The sequence below is a fragment of the Pinus tabuliformis genome, chromosome X (assembly GCF_031772625.1).
Source record: "Pinus tabuliformis cultivar Carrire ecotype Pingquan chromosome X, CPIR1, whole genome shotgun sequence".
NCBI lineage: Eukaryota > Viridiplantae > Streptophyta > Pinopsida > Pinales > Pinaceae > Pinus > Pinus tabuliformis.
In genome coordinates, this window is record NC_142308.1 from 839,405,648 (window position 1) to 839,411,009 (window position 5,362).

The window sequence follows — 5,362 nt, forward strand, 5'->3', positions numbered from 1 at the left end:
CTTCAACTCTACTAGATATGGAGTGTTCATTTTTTATGGTGCCTTTGATGTTGGTGCTACCCCTAGTACAAACTCAATAGAAAAGTGTACTTCCTTGTGAGGCAAAAACTCATAAATATCTACTAGAAACACATCGTAAACTGCTACAAGATCGGGTACCTACTCAAAACCTTTGCATCCTCAACATCCTTACCTTTATCGCTAGAAAAATGTACTGCAAATAACATGCACTCTTTTCTATGACTATGCTTTGACTGCATAGTTGTAACCATTCTCACTAATGTTGCCTTCTTCTTACCCTGTAAGATCCTTTGTTCTCCATTTTCATCCAAGCATTCAATGGATTTAGAAAACAATCTTTCGGAATAATAATATCGTTAGGATTGGGTCGATGTTTCAAAGCAACTAATGTGGTTCATCCTCAGGACAAGGTGAGAAATCAATCGATCTGAGAGAATAAATAGTAGGGATGCATCATTCTCTAGGGTTAGCCGTTTCAAATTAGCCGTTGGTGATATTATTACCGAGGAGGGAAAAAATTATTTTAGAATATGTGATAAAGGGATGTTTGTTAAATTATTTAATATTTTAGTTGGAAACTAGTTGTCATGTAATAATTAAATATTTTATATTGATATTATAAATAATTTATCAGTTTCTATAATAATATTATCTAAGAGTAATTACTTTATTTGTTAGGGTTGACCTAATTTAATCTAAATTTGGTTGAAAACTAGCTGTTATTTTGATACACTAAACCAATTTATAAAATAATATTAAAAGTAATTAATTTGATAGGGGTCGACCTATTCATTATAGATTTGGTTGAAAAATAAATGAATATATTAATATCAATATTATAAATTAATTATAATATTCTTAGTTAGGGGTGACTTCTTCCATACCTATTAGGTTGAAAACCTACTTAAGGGACTGATTCAAAATAAAAAAAAATTAATTCATTGTATTTTACCAATACCTCTAAAAAGACTATTAAAGGAAAGAGGATAGCTTATCCTCCTAGAAAAGGAGGAAAGCATAGTTAACCAAAAAGGTTTTAAATAAAATATAGGAGGGCTGAAAACAAATGAAGAAAAAGAGAATAAAAAGGAAAACAAGGATAAAATAAGAAGAATAAAAAGAAGAAGGTGAGGAAAGGGAGGAGGAGTTAAGAAGAGAGAGTCGGAATCCAACTTTTACTTAGTTTCCAACCATCATCCCTATTAAGTTTACTGGCATGCCTCTCAATCTCAATCGCTTCCCTTAGTTTCTTGTGGTGGAAATGATCTATTTTAGCGATGACTTTGGATTCTTGGTGTTTTGATTTCTCAGCATGTTCTACAAGGGCTGACGTGCGTGAGCGATTGTGTTTGATGTCAGCCACATGTTCACTAATCCTTTGTCTAATAGACCTTCATGTTTCTCCTATGTAGGGGATACCACAGGAGTAGGGAACGAGGTAGACCCCTTTCGAGTCTTTAGGGTCAATAGGGTCCTTAACAGATCTAAGAGAATTTTTAATGGTATTGAGAGGTTTGAAGGAAGAAGAGACATTACTCTTTTTAAGAATATGGGCAATCCTATCTGTGGTACCTTGGATATACGGGAGATGAACCTTAGAGATAGGATCATCATGAGCGGGTTTAACCCTAGGTTCTTTACTAGCTCTGAGAAAGGCCTTGAGACTTTGGGGTCTGCTATATCCATTATTCTCAAAAACCTCAAGAAGATGAGATTTCTCCTGGTTAAGGTGGTCATCATCAGAGATTCTTAGAGCACGGGTAGAAAGAGTGCTGAGAACCCCGAATTTCTGAGCTAGGAAATGATGAGAACTGGCATGGAGATACTGTTCTGTGTGAGTCTTCTTTCGAAAAACTTGGTGACAGATGGAACCATCCTCATTTCTAGAAAGGAGAATGTCGAGAAAGGGAAGGCGACCATTCTCCTCAACTTCCATAGTGAACTTGATGGAGTCTGATTGAGAATTAAGGTGGTTGAGAAACAGATCTAGTTTCTCTCGACCATGAGGCCAGATGACACAAGTGTCATCGACAAACCTCTTCCATTTTTTAGGACGGAATTTAGCAGAGGCTAGGACCTTGGTCTCAAAATCTTCCATAAACAAGTTTGTGATGATAGGGGAGAGAGGGGAACCCATCGCAACACCGTAAGTTTTCTCATAAAACTCACCTTGGAAACTAAAGAAAGTTGAGGTGAGGTAGAGGCCAACTAACTTGGCAGTGTATTTATCAGTGATGTGATTAATGACATCAATGGCTTCTTTGGGTCTACCTTGTTCCTTGCTCCTATGGTATCCCCCACATAGGAGAAACAGGAAGGTATATTAGACAAAGGATCAATGAACATGTGCCTGACATCAAACACAATCGCTCCGGCACGTTAGCCCTTGTAAAACATGCTAAGAAATAAAAACACCATGTCTACATTGAAGAATCCAAAGTCATCACTAAAATAGATCATTTTCACCACATGAAACTATGGGAAGCGATTGAGATTCAGAGGCATGCTAGTAACCTTAATAGGTGTGATGGCTGGAAACTAAGTAAAATCTGGATTCCGGCTCTCTCTTCTTAACTCCTCCTCCTTTTCCTCACCTTCTTCTTTTTATTATTCTTATTTTATCCTTGTTTTTATTTTTATTCTCTTTTTCTTCATTTGTTTTCAGCCCTCCTATATTTTATTTAAAACCTTTTTGGTTAACTATGCTTTCCTCCTTTTCTAGGAGGATAAGCTATCCTCTTTCCTATAATGGTCAATAATCTTTTTAGAGGTATTGGTAAAATAAAATGAATTAAATTTTTTTATTTTGAATCATTCCTTTAAGTATGTTTTCAACCTTATAGGTATGTAAGAAGTCACCCCTAACTAAGAATATTATAATTAATTAATTTAAAAATTGATAATTAATTGATAATATTAATATTAATATATTCATTTATTTTTCAACCAAATTTATAATGAATAGGTCAACCCTAACAAATCAAGTAATTATTCTTAGATAATATTATTATAGAAACTGATAAATTATTTATAATATCGATATAAAATATTTAATTATTACATAACAACTAGTTTCCAACTAAAATATTAAATAATTTAACAAATATCCCTTTATCACATATTCTAAAATAATTTTTTCCCTCCTCAGTAATAATTTCACCAATGGCTAATTTTAAACGGCTAAACCTGGAAAATGATACATCCCTACTATTTATTCTCTCAGATCGATTGATTTCTCACCTTGTCCCGAGGATGAACCACATTAGTTGGTTTGAAACATCGACCCAATCCTAACGATGCGATTAATCCAAAAGACTGTTTTCTACATTATGGATCATAAAAGTCTTAGATCTAACATTTAATGGATTTGTCATAACAATCCACTCCGGTCCTATGAAGATACAACCAACAACATATATTATTATCCCAATGGAAATGCATTCAAATGTATTGATGTAGGCATGCCATTGAACTCAAATGCACAAGCTCTTACCTAGTGATACACTCTCTTCTTTGTACCTGTAGCCAACTACACTAACTAGTATTTTTCATGCACTTCTTTATTCAAACCACACTTATCCACCAGGTCAAGACTAACATAATTATAATTAGATTCAGGTTCAATCAAAATGGAAACAAATTGATCATAAATATTACCGTCCATCTTGATACCATTTTCCTAGTGCACTGCCTTCTTTTTATCTAGCATTGAATAAATCCATGGAATGCTATACCCAACATCCCCAATTGTTTGTGCCTCCTGGGCATTGTAAATATGAGGCCTACCACCCTAATTCTGTGCACAATCCCTCTTAAGATGTTTATTACCACATGTCCAACACTCCAACTGTCTTGTACTATCACCTCTATTCTACTGTTGTGACCCATGTCCCTATCTAGCTACATTGAACTTCTTGTATGGTGCAACATTCTATTTCTATTTTGCATTCTGAGGCATTGTTATTTTCAACTGCCGTTTATTTTTACCTTTATCTTTCTGTTTCCATCCTTTCTAAGATTCTATCTTATTCTTTGATTTCTCATAGAAATGCTTCAATTTCCCAATAACTTCATCAAGTGATCAAGGCTCATCATACGCAATCCGATCTCTAAATGCTAATCAAAATCCACTGATAACTTTCTGAACTTTAGCCTTCTCATCCTTAAGATAAGGTACATACCTCAATACCTCTAAGAACTTAGTCGTATACTCCTCATTTATCATCGATCCCATCTTTAACTCATATAACTCCTTAGCCTTATTGTTGTGGTTCCTTTCTGATAAGTACTTATTCCTGAAAATTCTTTTGAATTCATGCCAACTCAACTCTTATATCTTGATGTCTCTAACTCACTTCACATCTTCCCACCGATGTCTTCTTTCCCTTTGAGGTTGAAGATAGGTATTATGGCCTTCATATTCTCTATGTACTCATGTAGTTCAAATAACTTCTTCAACCCAAGTAACCAAGCCTCTGCATCCTCCGTCTTCTTCAAATCTCCATCAAAGGTAGGTGGCTTAGCTTTCTTAAACTCATCTGGAAAATATCCCCTGCCACTACTCCTGTAAGGGTGATAACAATGACAATGATAGTGTCTATCATAACTAGAACTAGAATAGTACCTATTTCCATCACCTATCCTATCCGTAGTGCCCAAGAACCTGTCATCTTTAATCATGTCAGCCCTATCCGACCTGTGACCACCATGAGGTCTACTGTCATATGCCCCATTAGTCCTATCCTCCTGCTAATGGCTGATCCAAAGTGGTCCTTATCTTTGCAACTCTGAAAAACTCAGAAGGATTATTGCATTGGCTTCTGCTTGTTTCTCTTATGCCTGAATGATCTTGTCATTGTTTGCCGTACAACTTCTTAATTATTCCTTCAAGCTTCTCAACGTGTCTGTTAAGTCAGAATAGTTCCCAACACCACATTTCTCATCTAATCCATAGGAAGAGTCTCGGGAACTGTAGTTTACCATCTTGTTAGTCATCTTTAATATTCTTCCTGCAAGTATACCATGTCAGCTCAACTAAAATGTAATATAATCAACATACCTCCATATAGTTCAGGGGAGGATATCTCATCTGCAATATCAACCAGATTAACACAATACATGTATAAACATAATCATAACAATACATAAACATCATTTCAACCATTATCAATGCATGACCATACCGACCACACACCATGCCCTCATGCATGACAACTATCACCATGTCAATGTATGCATAATCAACATATGTACAACATGCATGTATACACAATACATACAAACACTGACATGCATAACCAATGCATAACCGACCTATACTCATGATAAACACATCCAACAA